We start from the raw sequence: 17,329 nt of genomic DNA, 5'->3' as shown, positions 1-17,329 counted from the left end.
ATGAATATAAAAGGAAGCTGAGCTGACTGAATATTTAAAGCAGATGTACTGAGTAATAGGAGTGGGTTGTAGCTGAGTGACAACTCATCATATAATCATCACATTTTCCACTTAATGCATCTCAGAAAAATAGGAAAGACAGTTGAATTTTTTTTGTCTGCAGATAACTAGCAGATTGAGTTCTTATTTTTTAAGAAAACCCCCTTAGATTATATATTTTTCTGTTTCATAGAAAGGTTATTTTGAAAGTATTGAGCTGTATGTTGCAAAATATTCATTTTTTCCCAGCTATTAAGTCATACAAAAAATTTCCTCTGGTCATGTTTCCTTTCCTTAATGTCCTCTCTTCTTCTACAGAGGTCAGATTGCTCTGCTGGCATTTCACGATACACAGCTGATCAGCCAGCTAAGCGCAGGCTTCAGCATGTTTCAGAATCTCTGTTTGAGTCTGTCCATCCCTTTTCCCACTCACTCTTCCACCCCCAAGAAGCTACCCGTAAGACACACAGATGGACTGGTTAAGTGCAGTGCAGTTAATTGAAGTTACGGTACATGGCTCAATTATAGCATTCTGCGGAGGCAGCTTGTAAACCTCTTTTTTGTCTGAAACACTCGCTTATAAGGAATTGGTCAAGTGGGAACAAAGGTTCTGTGATCATTTAAAACAACAGAAGGTTCCCAGTGTTCACAGAGAAATCTCACGTACCGCCAAATGGATTTTGTAACATTATCAGGAGAGTGGCAACGTGCTTCATTTAGCAAAGTGAGATTTCAAAGCAAATGAGTCTCTGGGGGAAAATCTAAAATCAATAAGAGACCTGGATTTATGCTGTGAATTTTCAGAGATGGCTCCATGATGATGTTCCATCTCCACATCCTGTGCTAATCCTGAAAGACCCCATCATGCTCGTGATCAAGAGCTTTGTTGTATGGTAAGGTACTCCTTGTTAATCAGTGTGTGCTGATTTGACTGGGGTTTTTGTATTTAGGGTATTTTAGCTTCATGCAGTGTGATTTTATTGTTTTAAACTGATATTTTATTATTTTTGACGATGGAACTGTATGTGGCAAGTTGATCTAGTATTGGAATGAAGCCTGGCAATGAAACGGTAGCTAGACTTTTGCTGTCAAATCAAGTCAAACTATAGTCTGCAAAGTCAGAGCAAGGGCAAAGAATAATTTTCATTGTTTTTGTTTAATATTCTTTTAAAATAGTGTCACCTGAGTTCAGACAGCATCAATTCATTAATTTTCTTTCCTCTGCTAATGTGTGCAGTTCTGTAGCAAAAAATATTGTTTAAGTCTTTCTTCCTTTAAGTAAGTGTGTGTGTGCACGCCCATACTTGTGCGCATATCCAAACACTCTTTGTTGTCTGATATCTTAAAGGCCTCCAGGAATGTGTCTCTTCATGTTGCAGTTTTTTGTCAGTATCCTAAATTTTTGAAATTGTATAAAAATTCAAAACAAGGCTTTTTAAAATTAATAAAACATTGCAGATCTATTCAGTATGAAAACATTAAGTGTCTGGAGTTGTATAAACATGCTATAATTTGGTTGTTGCTATTGCAAAAAAAATTCATATTTCCTCTGCTCATAAAGCTAAATGACTGTAGGTGAGCTGGAATTAACATAAGATATAAGACAATATGTCCAGATGATGTAATATCTTAGACAGTTAAGCTTGAGAAACTTTCATTAAACCAAGTAGTTGAAGATTCAAATCTGTCTGATATGGAAATACTGTGGAAATGTCAGAAGAGGAAAGTCAGAGACCTGTATTTTGAATCATATGCAAGATCTATTAATTGTATTCTGCACTTGCTAGAGTAAATGTGGATTACCAGAACATTTTAAACTAAAATTAAGGTTACTTTTCAGGTGTTCTAAAAGATAAACAGTATCCTCTTTGGGGGGGGGGGAAAGGTGGAATGAACAAAACTGATGATTTTAGCCTTCTTATCAACAGCAATAGCTCAAACTATTGTTGGTTGGTCTCTCCTGAATTTGTTTCTTTTTACTTCTTTACTTATCAGAAATTGAAGTTTTGAAAGGATTACATGGGTGAAATCCTGGCCACATTGAAGAGTTAGGATTTCAGTCTATATATTCTAAGAGCCTGATCCCATAAAGACTGAAGCATGTGAGTAACTTTTTACTCATGTGAACAGTCCCAATGAAGTCAGTGAGGCTACTCATATATGCTTAATTCTTTGTAAGATCAAGCCCTATATGAATAAGGACTTGAGGTTTCGAAAAATGACCTTTTCTCATATTAACTACTAAGTCAATTACAAATTATTTTGACACATTCATTAATTAATCTATTGATTCTCCATTGTCTGCAAAAGTTGTATTTTAATATAACTTACCTGTAATGGCGATGACTTGAGAGAAGAGAATATAAAGAGCTGCACTCAGAATGAAATGTTTTCCCTTCAGCCTTCTAGTATAACACATTTTTGATACTTGGATAAACAGTTAATTGTCACACTAAAAAAAAAGCCAGTACTCCAATATTCAGTTACACGTTAGTTATTTTCAAAATAGCCATGAAAAGGTTGGTATTTGAATTTAATGATAATGTTTAATTAATGTTAGGATGTTTTAATCCAGGGGTCAGCAACCTTTCAGCAGTGATTGTGCCGCGCTTCATTTAGTCACTCAAATTTAACGTTTCACGTGCCAGTAATTACCTTTGAATGTTTTTAGAAAGGTCTCTTTCTATAAGTTTATAAATGTAACTAAACTATTGTTGTATGTAAAGTAAATAAGGTTTTTAATATGTTTAAGAAGCTCTATTAAAATTAAATTAAAATGCAGAGACCCTGGGACTGGTGGTCGGACCCGGGCAGTGTGAGTGCCACTGAAAATCTGCTCGTGTGCTGCTTTTGGCACCAGTACCATAGGTTGCCTACCCCTGTTTTTAATCTATACTTTCCATTGTTACAGGAGATTTTTTTTTAAGTTGTGTAGGGACATCTTGTAATTAACTTTACAGAGGTAAAGAGAATTACCGTGTCGTGATTCTTCTTGTATTAAATTCTGCATTTTTTTCTCCCTGGAATTTATTCATTTAATGAAAGTAGTACTGCAAAATGAGCTTTTAATGAGCTAATAGTCAAAGTCAGACAGCTCAGTCAAAAAACTAATAAAATACCATTTTCTTTTCAATAAATGGGAGGTAGTGAAAATATTCTCTCTAAAGTTAAACAGAGATGTAATTAGTTATAGTAGGGTATCTATGTGAAATACCAATTTATGGCTTTCTCCCAAGACATTGTCTTGCTATATGAGCCCTGCTGCTTTGTATGGTGTTTCAAAACAGGTGTATAGATTTGTCATGTAGCCCAAGGTCTATTTTTGGGGATTGATTCAGATCTCTGCCTTTTCCACCTTGTAAAATACCATGCACACAATTTAATATTTGGATCTCTCAGTGCCAAGAAAATCAACAGCTTGTATTATTACTAATTTGTGTTATTAAAAAATCCTCAAAATATATAAAAATGCAAATTATTTGACTTCAATAATTTTGTTCGTGCATTTGCAAATATTTTTAACTGGAAGCTGTTTCTACCAATACAGCACAGCAGAGCTACAGTAGCCTGGTTAGTAATGAAGTTGCAGATGATTTTATAGCAATATCTCTCTCCCCTTATATGTGCCCTTTGATTGATTTGAAGGAAAGGCAACTGTTCCAATACTCTCTCTTGTTATCTAGTTTACAGGGTAGACAGGACTGGAACTATTTCTGCAGCTTCTAGAAGCCTGATATTAAGCAATGTGACAACATAATCTGGAAACATTATTGCTGTTGGAAACAACTGGAAAGTGAGTATCTGTGGCTATTGTGTTCCCCCACCCCATATTCCGTTTCTGAAATGTATTATGAATATGGTGAGTGTGTGTGTGGGTGGGGGTCTGAAGAGATTTTTCCCCCTGTATGTTTAGAGTTCTAGACAGGAAAGGTTTTTTTCAGAGACTCTGAAGAAGCTGCAGAGGTAGGTGTCTTGGATTCTGTGCTTAAATCTGCTGCTGGGTTGCTGTATTACCTCAGGCAAGTCAATTTGAGTTCTGTGCCTCAATTTACCCATATTGAAAATGGACTTAATACCTATTGGACAGGGGGTTCAATTAACTGTAAAAAGTTTTACAGTCTTCTGGTGAAAGATAATATAGGACAAATATTCTTCCCATGCCAACCCTGAGTCAGCAGGTGTAGTGCAAGGGAGTGCCGCTAGAGAGGATTCCTTCTCCAAGCCCCAAGTGTGGCACCACAACAACCCTTATGCAACAGTTGCTCCTGAATTCCACTCTCATTAGAGATTTACTGGCCGCACGTTTGTCCCACTCCTCCCCCATCTTGGTCCTGCCACCCCAAACCCCACTTGGTGAAGTGCATGGAGCCCCCCAGGCAGACCCCTATGCAATCTTCTCTAATCCTGCCTCCCCCTCCTCTGTCTGCCTAGTGCCCCTGTGCAGTGAAAACCGTACCAGTTGTGCTGTGTCTGAGGATCTTTGTCAATATGGAGATGGAGGTGAGATTGCTTCCATATATGTGTAAAGTACCGAGACCTATAAAATAAACTCACTTATGAAAAGTGCTTTATATGATATTCTTTTTTACAAAGCTACATCAGCAGTGAAATGTAAACTAGAATACAGCATGTACCGCCTGGCCGGGCAGTCTCCATAGAGCTGAGGGTTGGGCCCCAACCCCGGTCCAAACTACCTTGAGTTTGCCAAATTTCAGGGCAAACTGTAAAGCTGAATTATTTCAATTGGCCTTTGAAGTAAGATTAAGCTGTAGGCCAATGTCTGGGAGCACTAGTGTTTTAGTATGTTCCCCAGCTAGGTGGACGAGGTGAGCTGATTATGTTGCAGTTTTGATTTTTGTAATTTTAAATAATTGACCATGTACTGAGCAGTGGTTCTCAAATTTACTTGATCGTGCTCCCCTTCTTCTTTGTGTCTGTAGTAGTTTACGCCCCTCCCCCCCACAAGTACATATACCAATTAGAACAACATTCAACTCTCACTAAATATTAAAAACAGTAACGTGTCAATTCGAACAGAGCAAGTGGTCCATTGTAATCAGAGTAAAAGCAAAACTGAGATTATGGTTGATGCTCACAATTAAATGTGCACACCGCGTTGAGGCAAATGGCTCGACATACAGATGGCAATGACTTTATATGATGCTATGCAACCTTAACAGAAATCTGTCATAAATAATCTGGAGAAAGGGGTAAACAGTGAGGTGGCAAAGTTTGCAGATGATACTAAACTGCTCAAGATAGTTTGACCAAAGCAGACTGTGAAGAACTTCAAAAAGATCTCACAAAACTAAGTGATTGGGCAACAAAATAGCAAATGAATTTAATGTGGATAAACATAAAGTAATGCACATTGGAAAAAATAACCCCAGCTATACATGCAATATGATGGGGGCTAATTTAGCTACAACCAGTCAGGAAAAAGATCTTGGAGTCATCGTGGAGAGTTCTCTGAAGATGTCCACACAGTGTGCAGAGGCAGTAAAAAAAAGGAAACAGGATGTTAGGGATCATTAAAAAGGGGATAGAGAATAAGACTGAGAATATATTCTTGCCCTTATGTAAATTGATGGTATGCTCACATCTCGAATACTGCGTACAGATGTGGTCTCCTCATCTCAAAAAAGGTATACTGGCACTAGAAAAGGTTCAGAAAAGAAGAACTAAAATGATTAGGGGTTTGGAGAGGGTCCCATATGAGGAGAGATTAAAGAGGCTAGGACTCTTCAGCTTGGAAAAGAGGAGACTAAGGGGGGATATGATAGAGGTATATAAAATCTTGAGTGATGTGGAGAAAGTGGGTGGATAAAGAAAAGTTATTTACTTATTCCCATAATACAAGAACTAGGGGTCACCAAATGAAATTAATAGGCAGCAGGTTTAAAACAAATAAAAGGAAGTTTTTCTTCACGCGGCACACAGTCAACTTGTGGAACTCCTTACCTGAGGAGGTTGTGAAGGCTAGGACTATAACAACATTTAAAAGGGAACTGGATTAATTCATGGTGGTTAAGTCCATAAATGGCTATTAGCCAGGATTGGTAAGGAAAGGTCTCCCTAGCCTCTGCTTGTCAGAGGATGGAGATGGATGGCAGGGGAGAGATCACTTGATCTTTGCCTGTTAGGTTCACTCCCTCTGGGGCACCTGGTGTTGGCCACTGTCGGTGGAGAGGATACTGGGCTAGATGGACCTTTGGTCTGACCCGGTATGGCAGTACTTATGTTCTTATGCACAGCGCCATCTAGGGTCAAAGGCACAGCACCATCTGAGGACCTGATATGTCTGGAGGAGTCATCTTTGTTATTCATTGCTGTGGGCAAAATGTCACGACTCCCCCCCAATACATTCCATGCCCTCCCCAGAGGGCCTGTGCCCTCAGTTTGAGAACCTCTGACTTAAAGTCTGTGCATGGGACATATAATTGTAAATCAAAGTAAATAAATAAATAGGTTGGGGGATTTATTCTCAGTCTCACTTAACTTCCTTTCTTCTTGTGCGAATTCTTTGCCTCTCTCCTTCCAGAACCTAGGACTCTTGGACTAAGAATATGTTTCTCTATGCAACATGCATGCACTACATTCAAACAGATCTCAGATGTAATATGTGCACACTTTCTCTTTCTCACTCTCCTGCCCTGCATCAGATCAGATTAATCGCCATCAGTGATGTACAGATCAAGGTTAGCAGTTCGTTCAGTTCAGGCAATGCATACTGGTATGTCCTTGCCTTAACTTTAGCTGTTTCATTTACAGCCTTACAAAAAAGAGTTGAGTTTAAATAGGGTTTAACCGATCAGCTTGGAAATTTAACCTCACAGCAACAGAGCTTTATATCCTGAGTCTGGAAAGGTTAACGAGCCCTAGGTGATACAGAGGTGTGTATTGTGGTAATGAGTTTTGGATTTCGGAGACAGCTTTCCATTGTGTCATGGGATGCTTTGCTTTTTGCTTAGTCTCTCAAATTCCTTATGCCTCCTCATGACAACCTCTTACTGTGTTTGACATCACTGTAAGTAAATGGCAAATTGCAGTGATAATGGATGGAAGCAACAGATATTGCCAAGTGGCTGAAGCTTTATTATAACTTCAGACAACAAAACAAGGTCCCACCTAACGGGTGACACAAACTTACTGTAGTGAAAGGGAGCATGCAACAACCTTCCCAGCCATCACTGACCTGGCCCCTTGCAGTGTTGAAGAACAGAGCAGGCCTAACTATCCAAGGGCTAACAAGATTGTGTTAGTGCATAGCCTAACCAAGATTTTCAGCCTGATGCAGGATATTGCATAAAGAAACCCCAATGCTTACCCCAAGAGCTTGGACTCCCTGCATTTTGAGTCACTTTTTAATTATTATCTCATGTCACGGAGTCGATCTGAATACAATCATTTGCAGAGATCTTGATTTTGTGTATTGAAAGTTAAAAATATGTAATATGAATTAAGTTTATTACTTCAATGTACTGGATATTAAATACAGAGAAACAAGTAAATGCATTGTCTGAATTTCCAGAAGATGTATCTTTTCTTATATGAATACAACTTCACTTTCAAGGGTATAACTACAAATCTAAGTTTAAGCAGTGATATCACAGTATATGAGAACGTACCATACCATCGAAATAACAGCATGTGATCATTTCTAGCCATCACCACTCTGAAAACTTAATGAATTTTTAAACAGAGATTTTTTCCCTATATTATCTGTGCTATAAAAGTGCCACCAATCTAATTTTGAAAGCATAAAGCTGCTTTATGGCGACTCACTGGAGATGTTTGATTTGTTCCTCCCACAAGTAGGTTTGTTGTATTTATTGTTTCAGTTTGAAAGCAGTCTCATTTGTTTATCTTGGAGTAAGACAATGTTTGTATGGTTTTTTTTTACAGATCAGTCTAAGCCATAATTTCAATTCACAACTAGCTGTCTTAGGTCTTTTTATATCAGTGTTTTTTTTCCTTTTGGCCACCAGCTAATGCTAATTTAGGATAAGATTGAATTTTGAAGTCAAATTCACCCCTGGAATTGGCAAGTGCAATTCCTTTTAATTTGGTGCTCTTCACAGACAGACCAAACCATGATAATTCTTTGACCTCTGCACAGAAATTCAAGTCTTACAGCTCATTGACTATGGTTTATGTTCACTACTTCAGAAGAACCGATCTGTGCACCATTTCCTTCCCACTTAATCCCTGGGTTTACGTCCCACTGTGAATATTAGCAAGCAGAGGTCTCAGATCACCCCCAAACCCTTAGTTGTCCCTTCTTCTGCTTATCTCTTCTTCATTATTAAATTGCTTTCCAAAGTGTTTGTGAGCCTCTGTAATGGTGCTGTACATAGGCCAATGGATGCTCTGAGAGGCAGAGCCCACCCTGAGCGTTCACTCAGTAGGTGCTGTTTCTGGAGTGTAAGTTGAGTTCTGTGGCAGACAGGCAGATCAGCAGGATGCGATGGAGGCACAGCAGTGCAATGGAGACAACCCTTACCCCTTCCTGCACCTCCCCCCAAAAAACTCTTCAACCAGATTATTGATGCACCATTTTTTTCAGTGACTTTTGTGTATGACTATAAAATGTGTCATGAATGAAATAATAGTGGTGAAAAGGAATCAGATGGAATGCATGATTCTGAGAGCACCATTTTTTAGGGTTTAAGCATAATTGTAAGTGTTTGCATAATGTGGGTAAATAAAGTGAATATAAAGGCTTAATACACTGTACTCAAGTCAGAATTAAGTTTTAATAGTTTTTAAGGTAGAGGATTGAACCAAGACCTTACACTGAGGGTGAAAAGTAATTATCTGATCAGGTTCTTCATAACCCCCCATCTTTGACATTCATGAGGCTCCCTTATGATAGCAAGCATTAAAGCTACCTTCCTTTCTTCATCAATGTATAATGCTGTGAACAGGCTAAATTTTCAACTATGGTCTCTGGTTTGCACCTGCAAAAATGCAGGTGCAGATGTTTGCACCCACAGAGTTGCATTCAATACTCCTTTTGTACATACAAATGCAGGTATGTGTTTCATTCTCTGAGCACTAATGGCTCTGCATGCACTTTTGCATATATAAAATACTGAGATTGGCTTATTCCTTTACATATCTGGGGCAGTGTTGTAGCTGTGTCAGTCCCAGAATATTAGAGGGACAAGGGTGAGTGAGATAATAGCTTTTATGAACAAACTTCTGTTGGTGAGAGGGACAAGCTTTTGAGCCAGACAGAGTTCTTCAGATCCAGGACGTATTCTAAGGAACCATTCAAGGTAGAATGGCCTGTTAGCATCTCTGCAGTCAGAGGACAAAAAGGGGGGTGGTTTAGTGGGTGATGGATTGGTTGTAATCAGCCATAATCCAGTGTCTTGGTTCAGTCTATGTTTTTAGAGTCTTGGAGAGTTACAAATTTAAGCTCCCAGGCTCATCTTTTGAAAGTGTTGTGCAGATTTCTTTTGAGGATGAGGACTGACCTGTCAGATATGCAGTGATCACTTTGTGACAAGTGTTCACCCACAGGTGATAGGGTGTTTTTGTCTTTTCTCATTTTCCTGTGTGAGTTCATTTGAGAGCATCGTGATTGCCCGTCTAGTTTCACCCACATAACTTTTTTACTGGGCATTTAGTGTACTGGGTGAGGTACACCACGTTATGATAGGCATATGTAGGAGCCATGGGTCATGTGTTGTGGGGGGTATTGATCATTGTAGCAGTGGAGATGTGTCTGCAGTTTTGTGGCAGTTGTTCTGTCAGGGTCTGGTGCCACTTTGAGTTGATGTGGCCTGATGTGTGTGGACCTTGCTTTTTATGAGCTTGGAGAGGTTGTGGGGGGTGTTGAAGGCCAAAAGTGGGGTGCAGGTTACTTAATATAGAGAAATTGTTCATGGCCTCAGGGGCCATAACTAGGTCCAACTGTGTGTGAAATTTAGGCTGAATATCATAAAGACATAACAGTATGTTAACGGACAAACACTCAGCATATAGCATATGCACTCAACCAGTCTAGGAGCAGAAACAATGCAGCGTTACTTATTTGATGGTTACGGCTATCTAACGTAGCTCGAATATTGCATATTGGCAGAGAAACCGTTTTGTCCATGAAGTTAAAAAAATCCATTACTTTTTGTTTTTAAAAAGTGTAAAAATGTCACCAGATCCTTTGAATAACATAGTCACGATCTGCTGGTGGATGTGCCATGAGCAGAAAGGGGCTAAATATAGTGGATAGATTATTCAATTAGGAAGATGGACTCAGTTTTGCCATTGACACGGAATGTGTAATCCAGCTCTGGTATGTACTGAAATTTGTATCCCCTTCAAACCTAAGGAACACCAGCCTATGTCTGAATTGGAGTTTTAGGCTCATGGCCCTACTTTCTCTGAAGAGATTACCAAAGGGTCTGCATCTCTGACAAGCCATCACGTGCCATACAAATCTCTGCAGTGGTATGTATAACAACTGTCATCTTATGACCTATAACTTGGATTTATGGTGTTATATTTTAGGGTTCTTAAGTAGTGTCTAGGTTAAGGGATCCAAGCACTAACTTTCTTTCTTTTTCTTCTGTTTCCCTTTTTTTCTTGTAATTTCCAATAAGTGTTTGTTTTCTTTTAATCTAAGCAGAACTGGGCTCTGACTGGCTTGTATTTGATATGCAATTTGCTGATGTTCCCAAACAAAAAAGAGCTGTGACCTCAAGAATAGCACAGTGAGATCATTTTAAAACAACCTCAGTACCAGTCAGAGGCTACAGCCTTCTTCCTTTAGAGCAATGTGGCAGATGGATCTACAAAGTCAAATGAGCTAAGGGTTTGTGCTTGTATCCACAGTGCTACTTTTGGTGACAGTTAAACATTTTCAGATCAGTGCTCTGGTCATCGATCCATCATCCCAGGCATTCAATATGCTTGAGATTCAAAACCAGAAGCTAAACCAATTCCGGAACTCAGCATCTTGCCCTTATAAAGAGCCTAGACAGAGAGGTAAAAATATTAGAAAAAAAATGTAGGCCTTTCCTGCCTCATTCTCAAGGGGTAACTGTAAACAAAAAGACCCAGAAATTAAAACCTGTTATTTGAGTAACTTTGAAATGTTGAGCACAAGCTCCTCACAAAGAAAATAAAAATTTAATTTTGTTTTCCAGTTGACAACAATTAAGTGTAGCCAGGCAAGGAAATGGACTAAAATTATTAACAAACTAACAGCATGCCTACCGCCGATGGCAACAGAAAGCTGATGGGTGAAAGTGATACTCATCAAATGAATCTTTATTGGGGCTTCCTACATTCTGTTTGCTAAATAAGTTAGTAAAGCCACCCATACACCTGGAGTGCTCAACTGCTGCAGCGGCTGAGCTGTCGCTGGTGCTGCTCTGTTTTAGGTTCAGTTTTTTCAGTTACATAATCCATGACAATCTACTGCACGTTAACAAATGGGCTGACTCAACCAAAAGGCAAGAGATCATAATAGAGAAACTCACAGCAACGGGCCTGGTAAGAACAGGAAACCAATCATACAAGAGTGGTAGTGCTAATCCTCATCTCATGTAAAGTATTGTCGAGCCATTGACTTCAAGGGGCCTTCTCTGGGGATGAATCAAGGTTGTATAATGAAGGAAGTTGTTGTCTGTAGGACCTTTGCCTTATTTGTTGCAGAAGCTGGAAGTGTGTATGGAATGAGGCAGGCAATTGAGGCGGGACGAGAGAGGATGGCCTGAAGGATCCAGGCAGTTGAATGCTGCCCTGGAGAATTGGAGTCTATCCCTGCCCCTGCTACATAAGCCCTTTATGATATTAGGCAAGCCACTTAATCTAAAGTTTTTGCTGGTGACACTAGCTGTGTGTTCGTCATTTTCTTGGGCCTGACTTGAGACCATGGGATCTGATTTGCAGATATGCTGAGCACTCACAGCTGAAACAGATGTCAATGGGAGCCATGCTCTGAACATACAAACATGTTATATAATGCTAAGTACTCTGAAAAATTGTATCATAGGTGTCTCAAATTGGGCACCCCAAAATTAGTGGACACTTTTTTCCTTGTCTCTCTCTGCCTCAACTCCCCATCTGTAAAATGGTAATAATGCCATATCCTGACTTCACGGGTATTGTGAAGATAAGTTAATTAATATTTGTGAGGCACTCAGCGACCATAGTGATGAGCACCAGGGAAAAGCCCAGGAGGAAAATAATAATCCTGACTTCAGAGCAGAATTTGAATAATATTCAGTAAATAAGGCATGGGGACACTCGCTGAACAATGCAGAAAAAAAGAAAATATTGCATAGCTGTTAGTTCTGTGTAGTGAATGAGGCTGGGATTCTATGGAAAAAAATGTTTGATCATGTAATTAAAGACTGTCATAATGCACATGTAGAAGGGGCTGAATTCAGGTTGCATAAGCAACATGCATAAGCAACATGCATAAGCATAAGCAACCTGAATTCAGGTATTTCCTAATTTTTGAGTAGTTGACTTTATTTAACATACTATTAATGTAGTTTTGGGTATGTAACTTTCACATCGTCTGCCAGTGTAAGAATGCGTGAACCATGGACAGATAAGCTACAAAATTTAGTCCCATTCAATATTTGCCAAAACTGATGAGCCTTCCCAATATTTTGATTAATAAATGTAAAGACTTTCTACATCGATTTGCAGCTATGGAGGCTATAAGCTATTTGTTTAGAAATTTTTATATTTTTCATAAAGCACTCTGCAGTGTTTTCATAAAAAGTGCCTTTAACAATATTTGTTTTGCCTACAATGAATTTTAGCAATGTTTAGTTGAGAATAAAATGGAAATTGTGTGCTTACAGATATCCTGATGACACAGTTTTGTTGATAAAACAAGCTTCTCGAGACAGAGTAATATTCCTTTAATTCCAAGCACAAATTTCTCTAATATTGTTCAGTGATAGAGAGGAATTGCCATGAAGACAAAGGTCTATTCCAGAGCACAAAGAAAGTTTCAGTACCAAAAGGGCAACTGTCTTGTTTGCATCAATTATTGCCTTAATGTCATTTTTGTTGTAAATTGGATGAGGTTATCGTATTGGAACCAAAACGCAACATAATAGGGGAAAAAGGGACCCCCCTCCCCCCCCCCCCCCCCCCCCCCCCCCCCCCCCCCCCCCCCCACGCTGAGCCCTTTACTGTGACCTTGGTTAAGGAAAGATGAGGACATGCCATCTCTTAAGGAATCAGGGGAAGGAAAGATAGGAGAAAACAATATAAAAGGAACTAACATGCTTACTAGCTGGAATGGAGTTTCAGTCTGTAGCAGTATGATGTTAAAAGATCAATTGAAAGCTGCAGCTGGTTGTCTCTTCCACATTTAAAGAGCCCTCTACCAGGAGACTATGAAGAAAGGCACTTTTAAAAAGGTAAACCTGGGAGGACAGAAAATGAGGGGATCTGGAATTCCCAGCTTTTGAGAAGTCTAAACAAGAGGCATTTTGACATTGCTATAGCCCTGTTATGTTAAACTCTGAAATAGATCGATCGGTCTTTCATTCTGCTATGGCATTACTTGTTTGTTATAAGAAAAATCCAGATCTTTCTGCATCATCAGTTGAATTTTGGGCTTGATCTCTACCACTATATAATCACATAGTAAATGTTTTGAGTGCACTCACAGCTGCACAGGTTTCATAGACTGGCTAGGTTTATTTAGAATTTAGTATAAACAAGAGCATGTACTATATAATCTTTGATTATTTTTGTAAATTCTATACAATTCTGCAGTTGTAATAACTTTATTTTAATCTGTGACAAACTATGCAAATTGATATTTTTACTATTAACAATTTCTGTGAAATTTGTCACCTTCATCTATGATTACTAGGCCATTTCTAAAATGCTTCAATGCATGAAACTAGCTAATTATTTTTGTAATTGACCAAATATCTATATGGTATTTCAGAGTTCTGTAAACTTTAATATTTAGATAAACAATGGTTTGACAATAGTCCTAAATCTACGAGATAGAGAAATCAGAGTTTAGTTAGTTTTAAAGGAAAGATTGTCTCAAAATGTCATACTACAGAATAGGGACTTGAATCTAGTATCTGAATCTTGTATTTTAACTTATAGGTTGCACAACACCTTTATGTGTTTTCTCTCTGGATTGGAACTGGAGGGAGAAGGCCAACCAAACACTATCCCTTGCAACCTAAGATATGATAAGCAGCTAAAGCACAAGGCCCTGCTTATAATAAGGGGGAACATTGAAGGGCCCATGTTGCTTTCAGAGCAGTAAAGGGAGCAAACTCAGCCCCTGGGAATCACTGTAAAGTACAAGGAGAAAATTACCTAATCTTCTGAAAGCTGCAGTTGAATAAGTATGCTTTGAAATCTACAATAATTCAGGAAGGAAGTATAGTAAGCAAAAGAGAGAAATAACACCAGTGACCCTGGCTTCTTTGATGACCAGCCGTTCTCAAAGCCAGTTTATAGAGCCTCATTGAATAGTTGTGAAGACTTATTATGGTCTATTTGACTACTAATTAAAGGCATAGATGTGTGCTAATTAGCCTTCCAGAAGGAGCATAACAAGAGCGTGTGTGTGTGTGTGTGTGTGAGAGAGAGAGAGAGAGAGAGAATATTTTAGCGTTTTACTTACTGTAAGTAGAGATACAGGATATAGTTTTTTATTATTTTCCAAGAAAAGTTACCAAGTTTGCAGTGATTCAGTGTTTGAGTAACAATACATTTGCAATAGATAAATATTAATCAGAAGTATAAGCAAAATGCAACTTGCATCACATTTTAACAAACAAAAGAAAAGGTGGAGGAGAGAGAATATGATTTCAATTCAGTAGAAGAAATATTTTAAAACTACTAGAAAGTTCAAATTACCCTAAACTCCCTGGCCAAGGTTACTAGTAATAGTCACTCAGTGCTGAGAGTTGGTTCCAAGGCTTGGAATATCACCCAGAATTCTTAGTTCGCTCCATATCTTTATTTTTTATTATCTGGACTCTTCCTTAGTTTAAAGATAGCAAGATCTGAATTTCTTCTAGGTATCTTGATGTCCCAAGGTGCCATAGCAAGGTTTGTGTAATGTACTAATTACAAACAGATATTGCCAGCATAAGGAAGTATATGGAAAATATCTATACTTATGCAACTTGAAGTTTAAGATTCCAATCCGTTAGCCATCGGAAAATGCAGCTGTGGTTTCCACAGCAAACTTTATGCTGTTTTCCATATAGGTTTGCTTTACAACAGAATCATGTCTTTATCATATAACATGTGGAAAGAAAAGAAAAATGGTACAGAGGTGCATCTGCAATTATAGGAGTGCATATTCTTTGTATAATATTTTATTACTTTAATTTACAATTATCTCACATTGTCTGAGATTGCATGAGCATATAATGACAGACCCTGTTGCTAAACACATACTGCCACTTAGGTGGCACAGCTGAAGTTCTGGCAACTGCCAATACAACTTATCACCTACGTGCAGAGGAATAGGCTAGCAAATGCATTAGTAAATAGTAGGGCTGTCAGTTGATTAAAAAAAGTAATTGTGCGATTAATCACACTGTTAAACAATAATAGAATGCCATTTATTTTAATATTTTTGGATGTTTTCTACATTTTAAAATATATTGATTTCAGTTACAACACAGAAAGTGTACAGTGCTCACTTTATATTTTTTATTACAAATATTTGTGCTGTAAACAAAAGAAATAGTAATTTTCGATTCACTTCATACAAGTACAGTAGTGCAATCTGTTTATCATGAAAGTTGAACTTACAAATGTAGAATTATGTTAAATAAAACAATGTAAAACTTTAGAGCCTACAAGTCCACTCAGTCCTATTTCTCATTCAGCCAATCACTCAGACAAACAAATTTGTTTACATTTGCAGGAGACAGTGCTGCCCACTTCTTGTTTACAATGTCACTTGAAAGTGAGAACAGATGTTCACATGGCACTGTGTAGCCACTATTGCAAGCTATTTACATGCCAGGTGCACTGAAGATCCATATGTCCCTTCATGCTGCAGCCACCATTCCAGAGGACATGCGTCCATGGTGACGACAGCTTCTGCTCGATAACGATCCAAACCCGAGCAGACCGACACATGTTCATTTTCATCAGCAGAAGGTTGATTTTTCTTTTTTGATGGTTTGGGTTCTGTAGTTTCCACATTGGAGTATTGCTCTTTTAAGACTTGGGAAAGCATGCTCCACACCTCATCCTCCTCAAATTTTGGAAGATACTTCAGATTCTTAAACCTTGGGTCGAGTGCTGTAGCTATCTTTCGAAATTTCATATTGGTACTGGCTTTGCATTTTGTCAAATCTGCAGTGACAGTGTTCTTAATGAACAACATGCTGGGTCATCATCTGCGACTGCTATAATATGAAATGTATGGCCAAGGCCGGCCTTAGGGAAAATGGTGTCCTGGGCGAACTTGTATTTTGGCACCTCTTGCCCCCATGAATGTGGTGCCCCCCCATTGCCCCTGGTCCCCATGGACTCCCCAGGCTCCGCAACCTGTGCATCCCCCTTCTGCACCCCTAACTCTGGTCACACCTTCTGTATCCCTGACCACTGGACTCCCTTGCAATGCCTGCTACAAAAGTGCCATGCGAATGCTTGTTTTCAGGTGACATTATAAATAAGAAGCGGACAGCATTATCTCCCATAAATATAAACAAACTTGTTTGTCTTAGTGATTGGCTGAATAAGAAGTAGGACTGAGTGGACTTGTCTCTAAAGTGTTACATTGTTTTGGTTTTGAGTGCAGTTACGTAACAAAAAAAATCTACATTAATAAATTTCACTTTCACAATAAAGAGATTGTATCACAGTATTTGTATGAGGTGACTTGAAAAATACTACTTTTGTTTATCATTTTTACAGTGTTTCTATTTGTAACAAAATAATATAAAGTGAACTCGGTACACTCTGTGTTGTAATTGAAATCAGTATATTTGAAAATGCAGAAAACCATGCAAAAATACTTAATATAAGTTCAGTTGATATTCTGTTGTTTAACAGTGTGATTAAAACTGATTAATTGTGACTAATTTTTCAAATTGCAATTAATTTTAAGTTAATTGCATGAGTTAACTGCAATTAATCGACATCCCTAGTAAATAGTCTATGCTAATGAACCAAGATAAGATATAGAATTTGCAGACAGACTTTAAGACAAGTGTCAAAGTAAGTCTCCGTTTTTGCAGCTGCAAGTTTGTGCTCACAGTAACTGTGCCATATTTCTGTGCCCTAGGCACAGTGTATCCTCCAGTAAGCAGCT

General features: G+C 38.5%; 1 protein-coding gene across 7 annotated transcripts in view; it reads left to right on the top strand.

Annotated features, from left to right (window-relative positions):
• OTUD7A (OTU deubiquitinase 7A) overlaps positions 1-17,329 on the top strand; it is a 267,788-nt gene that overhangs the window by 66,078 nt on the left and 184,381 nt on the right. For 4 of the 7 annotated variants that reach the window (XM_030578509.1, XM_030578508.1, XM_030578513.1 and 1 more), the window contains one exon: positions 3,723-3,836. The gene's annotated coding sequence lies outside the window, so the exon portion shown is untranslated. Of the gene's footprint in view, positions 1-882; positions 933-2,058; positions 2,142-3,722; positions 3,837-4,470; positions 4,540-17,329 lie in introns of those variants that run through there. The other 3 variants (XM_030578510.1, XM_030578512.1, XM_030578511.1) reach the window with 3 other exon arrangements.

The sequence above is a fragment of the Gopherus evgoodei genome, chromosome 10 (assembly GCF_007399415.2).
Source record: "Gopherus evgoodei ecotype Sinaloan lineage chromosome 10, rGopEvg1_v1.p, whole genome shotgun sequence".
Lineage (NCBI taxonomy): Eukaryota > Metazoa > Chordata > Testudines > Testudinidae > Gopherus > Gopherus evgoodei.
The sequence above is the reverse complement of the archived record's forward strand: the minus strand, read 5'-3'. Positions and strand labels throughout refer to the sequence as shown.